This window comes from Canis lupus, chromosome 5, assembly GCF_003254725.2.
Source record: "Canis lupus dingo isolate Sandy chromosome 5, ASM325472v2, whole genome shotgun sequence".
Classification (NCBI taxonomy): domain Eukaryota; kingdom Metazoa; phylum Chordata; class Mammalia; order Carnivora; family Canidae; genus Canis; species Canis lupus.
This window is the reverse complement of record NC_064247.1, coordinates 12,439,808-12,456,337: the sequence shown is the minus strand read 5'-3', so window position 1 is coordinate 12,456,337 and position 16,530 is coordinate 12,439,808. Positions and strand designations below refer to the sequence as shown.

Below are 16,530 nucleotides of genomic sequence, written 5' to 3'. Positions count from 1 at the left end.
GGGAGGGGGTCGGGGGGTGTGTGTGCTTTCACCAGTCATCTCAGTGACATAAATGGAAGTGGAAAGAATTGTCTTAGAGGTGACAGGGGAGATATTAAAACCATGCTTTTTTTTTTTTTTTTAAGGTCCTAGTTCATGTCTCTGTCCCAACCTCTACTAGCATATTTCTGAGTCAAATATGGGACATCTCTTTGGGTTATAACTTGACTCTTTCCTGGCTATTCCTGGGAAAAATTGGTACCATTTCTTGAGAATAGAGGATGTAGCAGGCATCATACTGGAAGCTTTGATCTCATTTCCAGCACCCTTCCAACAACCCTGCAGGATGATGTTATTGCCCTCTTGTGAGAGATGAGGAGATAGCCTTGAGAGTTATTGCTCAAGGCTGGGAATCAGATTCAGCTTACTTGGACTCCAAAGCCAGGCTCTTAGCCATAGCTGTGTTTAGAGCCACCAAAGTTATGCCTTGGCACATGGTCTATCTGTCAGTCTTCAGTCTGGCCTAGAGAAGAAACAGAACAAGAATTAGTCTGAGGCCACTTCATGGAGGTGCAATAGGAAGAGCACTTGACTTAGAGTCAGAAAATCTGAGTACCAGGCTAGCTGCTGCCTTTAGCTGTGTGGCTTTAGGCAAGTTATTTGACTTCTCTGAGCTAGTTTCCTCACTAGTAGAACTGACATATGAATATGTATTTTTCAGGTGGTGTTTTGAGTCTTAATTAATGTGAGAGCACAGGAATACTTAATTCATATTTAAAAAATAAAAACCAAACCAAACCAACCAAACAAACCAAACAAGATTTAAGTCCAGGAGGAAATCAGGCTAAATAAGTATCCACAATGGTTAAAGTTACTTCCTCTTGGGATGCCTGAGTGGCTCAGCAGTTGAGCGTCTGCCTTTGGCTCAGAGCATGATCCCGGGGTCTGGGGATCAAGTCCCACATCAGGCTTCCTGCATGGAGCCTGCTTCTCTCTCTGCCTGTGTCTCTGCCTCTCTCTCTGTGTCTCTCATGAATAAATAAATAAATAAATATCTTTAAAAAATTTTACTTCCTCTTTTCAGTAAATGGTGCTGGGAAAACTGGACAGCCACATGTAAAGGAATGAACCTGGATCACCATCTTACACCAGACACAAAAAAATTAACTCAGAATGGATTAAAGAGTTCAGTGTAAGACTTGAAACCACAAAACACCTAAAGAAAACATAGGTGGGTAAGCTCCTTGACATGCATCTTGGTGATGATTTTTTTTTTTTTGGAACTTGACCCTAAAAGCAAAGGCAACAAAAGCATAAATAAACAAGTGGGACTATATCAAACTAAAGATCTTCTCCCAGGGAAAGAGAACATCAACAAGATGAAAAGGCAATCTACTAAATTCGAGAGAATATTTGCAAATCATACATCCAATAAGGGGTTAGTAGCCAAAATACATAAAGAATTCATATAACTCAATAGCAAAACACCAAAAAATCTGATTTAAAAATGGGCAGAGGACCTAAATAGATAGTTTTCCAAAGAAGGCATGCAGCTGGCCAGGAGACACATGAAAAGGTGTTCAGCATCACTCATCCTCAGGGAAATGCAAATCAAAACCACAATGAGATATCACCTCACACCCGTCAGTGTGATTATGAAAAGCAGAAGAGATAACCAGTGTTGGTGAGGATGTGGAGAAAAAGGAACCCTTGTACACTGTTGGTGGGAATGCAAGTTGGTGCAGCCACTCTGGAAAACAGTATGGAGGTTCCTCAAAAAATGAAAATTACAACTACTGTACAATCCAGCAATTAAAGTTCTGGATATTTATTCGAAGAAAACAAAAACACTAATTGGAAAAAATGTCTGCACCCACAGTCACTGCAACATTATCTCCAATAGCCAATGTATAGAAACAACCTCAGTGTTCATGAATGGACTAATGGATAACGAAAATATGATATATGTGACCTACATAATATATACAATAGTACTCAGTCATGAGAGAGAACATTTTGCCACTTGAGACAATGGGGATGGACCTCGATGACATCATGCTAATGAAGTAAGTCAGAGAGAAACAAATACCATGTGAGTTCACATGTGGAATCTAAAAAAGGAAAACCACCCCCCTACCTCCTCAAAAGAAACAAAACAAAACAAAACAAAAAACAAACAAACAAACAAAAAAAACAAACGCAAAACAAAACAAAACAAAAAATCCACATGAAACCCAAGATCATAGATACAGGGAACAGACTGGTGGTTGCCAAGAGGTGGAGGGTAGAGGGTGGATGAACTAAGTGAAGGGGGTCAAAAGGTATAAACTTCTATTTATAAAATAAATAAATCCTGGGGACATAATGTACAGTGTGAGGACTATAGTTAAAAATGCTGTGTTGTATATTTGAAAGCTTCTTAGACAATATATGTTAAAAGTTTTCATCACAAGAGAAAATTTGTAGCTCTGTGTGGCGACCGATGTCAACTAGACTTATTATGGTGATCATTTTGCAACATATACAAATATCGGATCACTATGTTGCACACCTGAAGTGAATACAATGTCATATGTCAGTTATATGTTAATGAAAAGAAAGGTTTACTTCCTCTCCGGGCCCATTGTTACTCCTCAGCTTAGGCGTCCTATTCTCACCTGGGCTTTTGCAATATTCGCCATCAACTTCACCTGCCTGCAAGCATTGTCACTTTTAAGGCAGCCTCCAGCCTGCTATCAAAGAGGGCATTCCAAAACTAAAATATGGTATTGGGACTCCCTTGCTTAAATCCTCCAACGACACCTTAAAGCCTATGGGACAAGACCCAAATTTGTCCCTGTGGAGCGGATCAATCTGCAGGTCTCCATGAGTTGGCCCCTGCCCCCTCCTCAGCCCCTTTTCCTGACATGCTTTTATCTGCATGCGCACTGTATTGAGCTACTTGTGAGTCAATAATGAATCACGATCTTCCCTAGCTTCAGGTCTTTGCACATGCCATACTCTCTTTTGGGAATGTCTTCCAGCTCAGATTCGCTTTTGTTCCAAACCTTCATTGATTTTTCCAGCCCGAAGTTGCTACATTTTCCTCTCTGATGCAATAGCCTCAAGTTTCCCCAAATTGTGGCAATGATTTTCTTTAAAGATTTATTTATTTTGGGGGAGGAGGGACAGAGGAACAGAATCCTCCAGCAGAATCCTTGGGGAGCAGAGAGCCCCACACAGGGCTCCATCTCATGACCCATGAGATCATGACCTGAGCCTAAACAAGGAGTCCAATGCTTAACTGACTGAGCTGCCCAGGTGCCCCAGTGTGGTAACGATTTCCTTACATGTATCTCATCTGCTAGATTGAGAGCTCCTTGAAAGCAGGGCGAGGTCTGCTCTATCTCTGTTGTCCTAGCTAGCACCAAGCATGGTGCTTCCTACATAACATTTTTTCAAGAAGGACTGCATGGGAGCAGACAAGGGACCATTTAGGAGGTAGCTGCAATAGGGAAGAAATGACAAAGATCTGGACTGTGAGGTAGAGGAGATCCGGTTGTACCTCTATCAAAACCCATTTCCAGGGTGCCTGGGTGGCTCAGCCAGTTAAGCATCTGCCTTCGGCTCAGGTCATGATCTCAGGGTCCTGGGATCAAGCCCCATATTTGGCTCCTTGCTCAGCGGAGAGTCTGCTTCTCCCCCAACTCCTGGTCTCTCTCTCTCTCTCTTAAATAAATAAATAAATAAAATATTTAAAAAAAAAAAACCCATTTCCTCTGCACCGATTGATTGGTTAAATGGTACCCCCTTTCTTATTTGCTGGTCCACAGACATCTCTTGAAGCACAACTTCCCCCACGAGTGAAGGACCTGAACCAGGTCACTGACAAAGGCGTGGAAAGGGAGGAGTGGGTTTAAAAGATTTAAGGAATCATTAAAACGTAGAATTAAGCAAGAGAAACAGTTGTATGTGAAGGTCAAGGTATGGAGAGGAATCCGGCATGAATTATCTCAGTAAGTCGGAAGGGAGAGCATGATATTCACCCCCCACTTTCTTTCCCTAAAGATTATATTTATTTGAGAGAGAGAGAGAGAGAGAGCACTCATAAGCAGGGAGGAGGGATAAAAGCAGAGGGAAAAGCAGACTCCCCACTGAGCAGGGAGCCCAACTCAGGGCTCTATCCCAAGACCCCTGGATCATGACCTGAGCTAAAGGCAGATACTCAACTGACTGAGCCATCCAGGGGTCCTGTGATATTTCCTCCTTTAATATAATCTATTTATTATTCAGAAAAAGGGAAAAGCAACTGCTTAAGAGTGGGTCATGTCCAAGCCAATCCAAAGGATTCAGAACTCATAGTGGCTGACAGGTGGTCAGGTAGCAACCAGTAAACTCATGGGTGAGCTCAGTCCTTCACAGAGGAGGAAGAGCCTTGAGGGGATTTGGGTTTCCCACCAGGGCAGAAAGACTTCTGATCTTGTAATGGCTCAATTGACAGAGTGGTGGTTCTGTTATTCTATTGTCCAATGTTGAGGTGAAGATCCTGCACCTCCAAATCCCCTCCAGTTTTCTCTCCAAATATTTGGCAGTTCTGAAAAAGGCAGAGTTTATTTCTTTAGCATCATTCTTTTTATTACTTAGGGTGGTGGACAGTGCTTAACAAATATATAGCACTCCATATATTTTTGATCAATTTGATGGCTTTTGGGGAATGGTGGAGGAAACCATTTAAAATCTGTATTTCACCCACCTCCAAATCTCATTTGCAAATGAAGAAATGAAGGCCCTGACTTTGAGTGGACTATTTCCCCAGGAACAGTAGTGTCAGGAACATACTTCCCCATCCCCAGCCTTCCTGCAACTCAGCTCTTGTACATTTTTCATTATCCTCTGCTAGCCTCCAGCTGTCACAACCAATGCTTCAAGGATCAGAAAGCTGACACTCCAGGGGCCCTTGGGTGGCTCAGTAGGTTAAGCACCTGCCTTTGGCTCAGGTCGTGATCTTAGTCCTGGAATCGAGCCCCACTTTGGGTTTCCAGTTCAGCAAAGAGTCTACTTCTCCCTCTGCCTCTACTTCTTCCCCACTCATGCTCTCTCTTTATGTATCTCTCTGTCTCAATTGAATAAATAAAGTCTTTAAAAAGAAAGAAAGAAAGAAAGAAAGAAAGAAAGAAAGAAAGAAAGAAAGGAAGAAAGAAAGAAAGAAAAAGAAAGAAAGTTGACATTACAGAAGAAATGGTAGTTGAGTCAATTTTTTGAAGTTTTGGCTACACCCCTTGGTTTAGAGGACAAGTCTTGGTTTTAGGATCTGAAGATAAATTTCAGCTTTAAGAACGAAGTCTTCATACCCAGATTTCCTACACATTGTTAGAGGATAAGGGAGAGGCTGTCTCTCTCTCAGACAGAACCAGCTTTAAAGCAGTGGTTTCCATGTTGACTACATATTGGAATCCCCTCAGGGCTGAAAATTTACTGACGCCTTGGTATCACTCCCAAAGGTTGTAATTCAGTTGGCCTGGGGTGCGGTGTGGGTCTTGGAATTTTGGAAACATCCTCGTGTGTTCTCAGTGTACAACCAAGGCCGAGAAGTGCTCCCTTGGATGTCTAGGCCTCAGGTAGCTCTGGTTAGTTCAGGAGAGCCTTTCACCGCACCTTGCACCAGGAGGGGGGTGGTGGGGGCTCTCGGAGGCCTTGCTGAGGAAATCAGAAGGAGAACAAAGAGAGAGGAAGTTAAGACATAAGAAAGTATTCAGAATAAAGGTTCATTATTAACCAAACCCAGCAAAGGAGGGAAAAGATATTTTCATTTCTGCCAAAGGCCATATGTGAGCGCCTGTGGGGGAAAGCATATCCATAGCTTTGTGACTGAACCAATAATTCAGATCTGATTCAGAAGCTGACGTTGTTGGATTACAGCTCTACAGCTGTTCCCCGTCTAAGCCCGGCCTCTCCCGATGGGACTTACTGTAGCAACACGTCTCATTTATAGAACTCATATGCAGGGGCCCGGAGACCCAGAACTGTAAATTAAAACCTTGTGTATATTACTGTGGTGAATTCAATTCCGAAGCATTTTGGCTTCTCCAAACAGGCCATTTTCTCACTGGAAAGGGGAGGGGAGAAACACAATGGAAAGGAAGTAGGTCTTTTATAGTCACCCTTCCTTTTTCTGGTAGGAGGTCTTGACACCAAGGTAATGATGGAAATAAATTCTAGTAAAACGTTGAGGCTCAGGTCAGGATTGGTACCAGCGTGTTGGAGGAGTGAGAGGAGTGGGAAAGCAAGCGAGCAGGAAAGAGATGATGGCTCTCTAAAGTCTGAGTGTTAGAGCTCCAAGTTCCAGAGAGAGCACCCTTGGTAGAAGACCAGCTCGAAATTGCTTTACTCTTGAAGGTTTCTCTGGAGGCTTCCCCCTCCCCCCGCTCAAGTTGACCAGAGGAAAGGAAATGGAGACCCAGAGAGAGAAGTTATCTTGACGAATGTCATACAGTGAATTAGCAGATTGGAATGAAAAGCTGAATGCACAATCCCTGTTGCCTTGAAGGCACGATGACAACATTAACGGAGATCTAAGGAGAGGGGGTTCTAGGTAGTGTGGCTAAAGCCAAGTAAGACCATGATTCAGAAAAAAATTGCCAGGAGTTTCAGGCCAAGAGAATTTTCCAGGTTTATCCCGGAGAAAATATATATGCTTAGGGCTCAAGGGTGATCCAAAAGTGAGGATAGATGAGGGGAACATTTTAGAGGGGGAACTAACCAGACCCGTGACTTACTGGATTGTGGAGGAGAGAAAGAAGGATAGGGTCAGGGGATGATGATTCTCCCATTTTGATGCCTCCAAGATCTCTACGTGTCCCTGTCCAGGGACTCACATCACTTAGGTAAAGGCTTCCATTATGTAGTTAGTTCTTCTCTATTTAGAGCCAGATGTTTTCCCTCCGTCTAATGTTATTCAGAAATCAAGGGCTAACACCATTACTGTCCTGCCTCCTGGGGTTACCACTTTCATTACTCTCTATGATGCCGTTGCTGATGTGCTGTTTGGGAAGACAAGGCATTTATTCCCCAAACAGGTACGTCCAAAGCATTTTTATCCTGCTCTCTCTAGCCAGCCCCTACTCTCTCCTATGTAACTGGAACTTCTGTCGTAAGCATGTAAGGAAGGGCTTACTGTGCACAATGCACTGCCCCAAGATCAAGGGTCAAGATGAAAAGCAGCGTGAGTATGCCAGGAGGTCAGACCATGAAAATTGGGATGCCAGGAAGGGCCCCGTAGAGGAAGCAGGTTGGGATGCATGGTGCGCAGGAAAGAAAGGGAGGGACCGTGGATTGGGAAGTGTCTCTAACGTACTGGATGCCAGGGTGGACGGTGGTGAAAGCATCCGGGAGGGGCAGGTAGGAACTGGATCGTGCCTCGGGCTTTGACTTGCTGTCCGGGTGTCTAACCACGGTGAATGCTTTGGATGGAGCCATTTGCACCTGTTCTGAGCTATGTCACAGCCCGCACTGGCACCAGGGGGACAGCTGGACGAAATTCTCTGTACCCGACGTCCTGCAAAGTGTGACTGCGGCTTAGTGGGCAGCGAAGCCCATGGGCGGGGGATTAAACCTCTGACCCTGGTTGCATCAGCACCTTGCTCTAAGCAACTCAGATACACTTTGCAGCCTCCCCCACTTCGCCCGAGGCCTAGTGCATCGTCATACATAGAAAGACAGTTGTAGCTACGCGGATGGTTTTGAAATGAGGCACATCTTTTGTTTTCTCTCTTTCTTTTGCTTACGTGTTGCCCACCTGGAATTTATTTGCCAATGACCGTGCACCACATTGCAATTGCCTCAGGTTGGAAGCACAATGTGGGGGTGACTATATTCTCTTCCTGCAAGACTTGCCCCCCACCTCCCCCATGGGTGAACAGGTGAGACAAATATGAATGGGAAGGGTGTGGTGAAGAAGAGTATGAGGGTCTGAGTGGTTTTTGGTTCTGGGACAGCCAAACAATCCCAAGTTCAATTTCCATGGTAATGTTCAGGGACTTCCTTTCCCTTTCCCCCTTCCTTCTTTCCTTCCTTCCTTCCTTCCTTCCTTCCTTCCTTCCTTCCTTCCTTCCTTCCTTCCTTCCTTCCTTCCTTCCTTCCCTCCCTCCTTTTTTTCAGGGTCTTCTTTTGAAGCTCACTCTGTGTCTTGACAATAGTGGAGTCAGTCTTACCTCACTTGACTTCAGACAGTAGGCTGCCGGCAGGAGTGGTTTGCGAATTCTATCTCAGCATGTCTTTACCTGCATTGGGGCAAGGAGCTCGGGGTGCTGCAGGGATGACATCGTATGCTTCCTGCCCAACCTACTCACCCTCCAAGGCCAGACCCAGAGTTGCTTCCACCACAAAGCCTGTCCACATCATTCCAGCTCACTGAGATTGTTACCTATTTTAAATTCATAAATCTCATTGTCTGTACCTCTCACTTGCAAATAATTGCATATTATCTTGCCAAACCACTTGTCATGTTGTCTTTTCTATAATGTAATCCTTATGCTGGTACTTACATTTGATATGTTGATGCTTTGTTCCTCCAGATAGGTTGCAAGCTCCTTCTGAGCAAGGGTCAGACCTAGTGGTTCATTGTATAATAATGGTACCTTGCATTTCTCTGGCACTTTAGAGCTTATAAATCCCTTCCAAATCTATAACCTTATTTGAGCTTTATAATAATCCTGTCAGTTTGGAAGACTCGGTGGTTTTTTTTGCTTGTTTGTTTTTAAAGAGTCTACTTATTTATTCATGAGAGACAGAGAGAGAGAGAGAGAGAGAGAGAGAAAGGCAGAGACACAGGCAGAGGGAGAAGAATGCTCCATGCAGGGAGCCAGATGTGGGACTCGATCCCAGGACTCCAAGATTACGTCCTGGGCCAAACACAGGTGCTAAACCACTGAGCTACCCAGGATCCCCAAGGAAGACCCGGTGTTATTAGTACCCCAATTTCTCAGACAGAGGATCCTGGAGTAGGAAGTAGTAAATATTTTGTGCAACATTACACCGTACCATGTTTTCTACAGAACAGGGACATCACGGATGCTCAGTAAATATCATTGATTTCTCTGTTCATTAAATCCAAGTTCAATTCCACAGGCAGCCTGATATTTTTAAGCAACGGGTTTTGTATTTTGGGGAGACAATTGGCTGTAAAAGCATCCTGAACTCACCAGCTTACTATGCAACCTTCTGCTTCACCCTAAGTGTTTGGAATGCATTTGGTGAATTAGGACAACACAGACACGATAAATCCGATTTTCAACATGTACTCTTCCTCCAAAGGAAGTTTCCAAGAATCACTTTGTTGCTTCGCTTCTCCTTTTCACTGCCGCCTGGAAAGACACAGGTGGGGGTAATGAAACAGTGGGTTTTTAAAATTCTCCTTTCCAGATGTCATGTATTTGGTTCTTGCAATATTAGTTGGCAACCATATTCGATTTTAGAAGTGTGAGGATTACTTGCAACCATATGACAGAACAGTGTTTCTTAGGGAACCAAACGCTGCAAGAGGCTTTGGTAGTAAAAGTAGCGCAACAAAAATGGAATTTGTAAAGAGGGATTTTATACCTCATACATTCCCAGGAGTCTGTCAGCCTGGGAAAAAACAAAGTGTGAGCACTTTCTAGAACTTTGGGCACCTTCTGCATGAGTCACAGAGCGAATCTGAGCGAGTGTTGAGTAAATTAGCTGCTCCCTCCTGCCCCGCTCCCCATCCCCCACAACCCTCCCTTTCTGTCCTCAGTGTATTTAGACGAAAGTAAAGTTTTCAATTTGTCGAAATTACCTGAAAAGTTGTAAGGATAAATGAGGTGTGAAGGCACTTTGAAAATGGAGAATTGCTTTGAAGAATCCAGACCCAGTCTAAACAGGACCCTCTGTACTTTATAATCCAAGAAGAAAGAAGACAATGACAATGATTAAAATGAAATTCGGAAGGAGGTACAAGAGAAGTGGGCTTCTAGGGCGTGGCCCCAGGTCAAAGGCAGCTGCGGTGCAGAAGGAAAGGCAAGGGAGTTAGAAGATTTGAACCCGAGTGTCACTTCTACGCGGTGTGATGGGGATGATTCATCAGATGTCTGTGAGTGTGTTTTCTTATCTGTGAAGTGGTGATAAAAATGCTTGTCTTATAGGGTGGCTGTGAAGAGCAAATGAGATAAACCACAGGGAAAAGCTTTGCAAATGCAAAGGTGCTATACAAGGTAAGGGATTACAGTTGTTCTTTAGAACAGTATCTTAACGCCTTTGACATGTGCATTTATGAAGAGTGTTGCGGCTTCTAAGGTCCTCATGGATGGTCCAGGCACCAAAATCTCTATGGTGATTAAGCGAAGACTCAGTTATGCCCATTAGTTACTCTTTTAGGAAGTGAATTGATGCCCTTTGAGAAAACATGCCCTTGGCTCTCCCCTCAACCCCCCTTGCTCTTTCTAGGAAGATCTCTTCTTGATCTCTTGAGCCCAGACATGCCCTGACTGACTTTCCTCCTGCCTCTATGCTCTTTCCAGCCTGGTGGTGGGGTAGGGAGGGTCTCCTTTTGTGGTCTGTTACAATCCTGTCCATTCTGGAAGGCTCCCTTTTGACTTCTGTAAAGACTTTTCCTGAGTTCTCCAGGAGAAATTACTTCTCCTTTCACAGTTGTTCTGAAGAGCCTCATTTCCTTCTTAGTATAACATTTGCACCTATATTTCAGTGTGAATTTGCATAGATCTCCTCTGCTAGGATTGTGAGTCCTGCCAGGGGAGGGTACACGGTGTTATTTCACTTGGTGTCCCCACTGCCTGGCACAGGGAGACTGCCCAATACATATTTGCATTCCTCAAATGGTAGTGATTTGGAATCTCTGCAAGGTGCCTCATCTGGGCCAGACAATAGCCTTCAGTGTCCTGAATCAAGGATGTGGTAGGTATTCAGAAAATAATTGTTGGCTGATGATTTGGTTCCCATCAAAGAGATTCAGAAAGGGATTCTTAATTTGTAGTTTGTCACAATATTAAATCTGCCAAAACATTTGATTCCTCTGAGCTTGCTGGCTACTCCAGGTCTCTCAATACAAATACATCTTTAATTTTAGTTTTTTATATCTCTGGGTATTTTGTTTCTGATTTTAAAAGAGGCAGATGCCCAACTTGGCAGATTTGAAGCCCACAAAAAACTTAAGAAGATAATAATAATAATAATAATAATAATAATAATACAAAACTGAGATAATCTGTTCTGTTTTTATTGAGTATGGATTTTTTGAGATTAAATTTTAACGTATTATTTTATGACATAAAATAATACCAGAACATCAGAGGCATTTTCTGTGCCATTAAAAAGTCTAACAAAATATATTTTTAGTGACTACATAATGTTCCATCCTATGGATAGACCATAATTTACTAAACCATTACCTTGTATTGCTCATTTAAATTAGATATAATTTTCAATTATAAATGCTTCATACACAAATCTCTCTATTTAAAAAAATCTTTGCAACTTCACATTTTTCCTTAGAATATATTAACAGAGGAAAAATCATTTAAGACACAAACTTCTAAGCCTCTGGGTACATTTTCCAAATTTATTTCCAAAAAGACTGAAACAATTACATATATTTTCATTAATGAGTATTAGAGTGCTCAGTTCATTGTATTCATTCTATATTTTATTACTTCAACTTTTTCACTGGCTTTGATTTTTTCGAGGGTGTTTTGGATCAACCTTGTTTTAACACATGATACTTATTTAATGTTAATCATTTGTTTCTAGAAGGTTTTTCCAGTGAAATTATAGATGTCATCTTCTGAATTGATGATCTAGTGTCACTAATATAATCCTGATGAGTATGACATTAATTCTAAATAATATGAACCATAAAGTGTATGCATGTATGAGCTATTGTTGCGGTGGTTATTAGTAGTATTTCCCAAGAAACAATAGAATTTAGGCAACTGACACATCTAAGATGTCTACTGTAGCAATTTAGAAGGAAACAGTCTTCAGTAGACACAGTAATGTAAGGAAGTATATTAAAATTGAAGAATAAATCAAGCACTCATTAAAAATGAAAGAGAAGATTCAGGCCCATTGTGTAACTGTATTGGCAATGTTTTTGCCTGCAGTGAATTGGAGACTTAAACTAAAGGTATGTGTGTGTGTGTGTGTGTGTGTGTGTGTATGCACATATATACTATTATGTGTATCTGTATCCATTTATTATTATTATTACTTGAATTTCTTCTAAAACTTTTGTATCATCATTGTCTTTTCTTTTTCCAGGCTATAAGAGGACAAATGCTTTCAGAATTAATATGGACATCTTCATGGGAAAAAAAATCTTGAAACTAAAAAAGAAAATCACTGAATTTATATAATAAAACCCTTTGGAAGGGATCAGAACAGCAAAGTAGACTCATGGTAAAAAATGCAAAGTGATTAGAGATAGTATACTCTAACCCTTCTTTTTTATAGATGAAACTGAGGCCTGTTGGAGTTAAAATAATTCATCTAAAGAGAGATAGCAGGGCAGTGCCAGAAATGGGTCTCCTTGTTTCATGGGTAGTGCATACTCTACTAAACCACTCTGCCCGTCAACAAGTAACTTTATTAGCAGAGGGTATTGCACAGAACTTTTCTTTGTATTTGTCAGCTCAAAAACTTTTGCTGAGTGTGTGAAATGGGGTGTCCTTTATTCTATTATTTATGGAGATGTCACAGAGGATCCACGAAGGAAGTTCACAAAGGAAGCACCAAGACAATATACAGGGCAAGAATCTCCTCCATTGGTCCCCAAGATCCTGATGGTGTACCCTAAGAGACATTTTGTCACCTATAACTCTGTGTCATCATTTGAGACTAATCAGAGTGAAATCACTCTGAATCATTGAACTTTGTTATATTTAATACAACTAATACCTTACTGACTCTAAATGCATCCAGTTTGAATGTGATGAGTCAGGACTAGGATTTTGGATAAAAGGGTTATGGATTCACATGAACATTAGGCACTAGTGGGCTTGTCTCCAGGAAAATATCTGGACTGAATGGCCAAAAGGCTGAGACTTGGTCTCCTGGAGCAAAATAAGAAGAGAGTGAAAACAAACAGTTCTTATGCTTTAGCATTGAAGGTGGAGGGTACTTAACAAAAACAACATGAAGGCTTTTTGAGATGGTTTTTTGTTTGTTTTTATTTTTGTTTTGGCCTCAATAATCAACACTGATCAATTTCAACAGATTCTTGTTCAGTTTCGGTTACAAATATCTATGTCAAAATTTTCCTTGGTAAAGTTAAGTAGATAAAAGCAGACATGCCATATTTCTAGCCCTATTTCTGTTCCCTGGCTCTCTGATCCACTCCCCTGGTTTATCTGGATAAGTATATATCTCAAGTCTTCCTGGTGGAGACCTGGCCTTCGTTGATTTTCCATCCTAAAGGAAGAAGAGCAAAGAGGCCACAGAAAACCTTATATTTTCCTTTTTAATCTAATTCCTGAGTGCCATTTCCACTTCCATCTTCATTTTTAGGCTGACCAGTCAGAAGGCCATGTCCTCCTCGGCTGCCTCTATGTCCAGACACTGGAAGAATTACTCAAGACCTAACTTTCTTTTTATTACACTTCTTAGGAGTACCAGGTAATACATCAACTGAGCAAGGACAGATACAGAAAAGCAATATTTACAATGAGTTATGATGTAAAAGAGATGACTTTCTATTATGTTTTATCAAAGGCAGCCACTAACAAGCATAATGTAATTCACAATGCTTAAGCAGGGCGGCTTTAATTGCAGCAGTCATTACGTTCACAGGATCATTGAATGCATTAAGGGAGGGAGCCAGTGAGCTATCATGAATGAAATAAGGCCCCCCACTCACCCCACTTCACCTATGTAACTGGTTTGAACTTAGTCCGGGTCTCTGATGTGTCACAACCCTTGACTTCCTCTTCTCCTTCCTGTAGAAAGTCACCATGACTATTTCAGAGCAGCTCAAACACAGTAGCATTTAAGAGGAAAGACAGAGGTGTTGTCAAACTATATTTAAATTTACCAGTGGATTACATTTTTCCTATTACCTCTTACAGCATTTTAAAGTTTGAAGTCTACTCACATCTATTTTTGATAAGTTTATCATCTTCAGAAGTCTACATAAGAAGTACTAGCATCAAAAAGTTCCATCTCCCCAGTAATGACAGAAATGTAAATGGAGACCTATCAGATTAATAAAAACTAGAAATGAATGTTTTTTTTTTATTGGTGGAACGTATATAGGGAAATAGGCACTTTCTTATATTGCTGTGGGACATTAAACATTAATACAAATTTCTGGAAAATGATTTGGTACTGTGTATCAAAACCCCCCAAAAAGGATTCATATATGTTGAACCAGAATTTCTGCATGTAGTAAATTATCATTAAAAATAATTAAGATTTGGCTATAAGGAGTAATGTAAACAGAAATTGGAAGTACTCTGAATATCTACACTAAGAGATTGGTTAAATAAAGTAACATAGGGATAACAAATGAATATTTTGCACTTATTTAAAGCAGTGTTTTAGAAGTCTATTTATTGTGAGGGAAAAGATGTTCGCAACATAAGGTAATGGAATGTGTACCACAAAACCTTATAAATGGCAAGGACCCATTTTTGTAAAAACACATTTTTAATGCATATCTACCTTTACATAGAAAAGAGTAGGGATTTATGTTCTGTTTTTTTTCTTTTCTCTTCAATTTCATCTTTCAACATTCATATCTTTTCACTCTATTGCTCTGACATATTGGGGTTATTTCAGGGTTTTTTATACAAATGCCCTTTCTCTCTTTTTCTCCTGGGACTTCTAGAATATTGTCCTCAACTTCTAGAACACTGTCTCTTCTGTCCTTCCTTCCCACAACCACCTCAAGCTCAGTTCAGGTCTCATGTTAAATATTTTCCACTCCAGAAATTCTTTCTTGATCTCTCAAATCTGAGTTGGGTTCCTTCAGTGTGTTCCTGTTCCATAGTATACCTTTTGCATCATTGTCAATACCTGTTTACTTGTTTGTATCATCCATTCTTCCTATGAGAACAGAGAGTGACCTAGATTCTTATCTGTGTGTGGTAGCTTCTTTTGAGGATGGCCACCATCAAGTCCTTCCTTCCCTGTAGCTGCATGCCACACCCCATGTGAAGTGAAGTCAATTCCTTCCCTCACTTTGAATCCGGGTGGGCTTTGATGACTCACTATGATTAAGGAAACATGGTGAAAATGATGTTTGGAGACTTCTAAAGCTTCCACTTGGGTTTCTTGGAACACTTGCCATGGTTATGTTAGTCATTACATAAGGGATATGAGTACTGTGAGACAACCAATGTGTGAGAAATCCAAGGAAAGTGGAGGAGCCCCAGAGAATGAGACACCGGATGAGGGGGAAAGTGGGAGGGGGAGAGAGAGAGAAAGACAGAGAAACAGATGTAAAGACACTGAGAGAGAGAGAGAGAGAGAGAGAGAGAGAAAGAGGGAGAGAGAGAGAGACAGAGGGACAGAGAGCAGCCATGGAGCACTGAGGTTCTAGAGTTCTCCACTCTAGGGAATGAAGATACCATCTTGGAAGTAAACCCTCCTGCTCACCAGCCCAGCAAATGCCACATTCGTCCAGCTGATCCATTCCCAAATTCTTGACTCACAAAAATCATGAGCAAAAATCATATGGTTGTTTAAGCAACTAAATTTTGAGATAGGTTGTTACATAGTAATAGATAACTAACATCAGCCTGGCGTGTATCGAGCCTTTAATAAATATCTATTAAAGGAATGCATAATGGGAGATTTTACTTTCTTTTTTCCCCTTTTACCCCACCTTCTGATTTCTTTGTAATGCATATAAATAATAAACCACAAAATCTTTTCTTAATAAAACAATTTTCAGAAGACCTGAAAATGGCAAATGATGGCCAGTTGACCAGCAGATATCTCTGATTTGACCCAATTCTGTAGAAATGTCCTCAATTCTTTCTGGCAGAGTGGCTTCTCCACGACAGCCTCTGTCTCATGGAGCAATGAATAGTTATCTGAACAGGACAGGGTGAAATAGATCACAGTACTAGACTTCTGATCTCTGTTTCTAAAATTTCAAATGATCCCAGACGACTTCCTTCGGTTCATCTTAGCCTTCTCTGAGCTCATTATTCCCTGTTATTTAGGGAAGAAAAAAAAAAAAAACATTATGTCTTCTTTTTCTTCTTACAGAATAGTCTTGGGTTCTTAAGGTTAAGAGTGTGGAAGACTCATTTTCCAGGGTCTTCCCAGGGACTCATTTTCATTCTAAATGAATTTCTATGAGTTGGAAGGAAGATGCCTACTGGCTCATTATGACGTGGCAAGGGGTGGGGGCATTGTACTAACATCCTTCACATGACCATTTCTTTCCAGTCTGGGCCACGCCTAAGTTTTACTTATGAAGCATGGGAGGGCCATTACTGTCGGTGGCATTTCTAAACCAGTTGAAGCATCTGTGTCTGGAATGAATTAGGTGTCCTAGATGGATGGAGTGAAATGTTCTTTAGTGACAAGTGGAGG

General features: G+C 41.4%; 1 long non-coding RNA gene across 1 annotated transcript; it reads left to right on the top strand.

Annotated features, from left to right (window-relative positions):
• Positions 1-7,042: 7,042 nt before the first annotated feature.
• Positions 7,043-14,265, top strand: LOC112671528 (uncharacterized). Its single transcript, XR_003143672.3, has 4 exons — positions 7,043-7,180; positions 7,802-7,877; positions 10,119-10,187; positions 12,250-14,265. It is a non-coding gene; the product is annotated as an uncharacterized LOC112671528 (long non-coding RNA).
• The last annotated feature ends 2,265 nt before the right edge of the window (positions 14,266-16,530 follow it).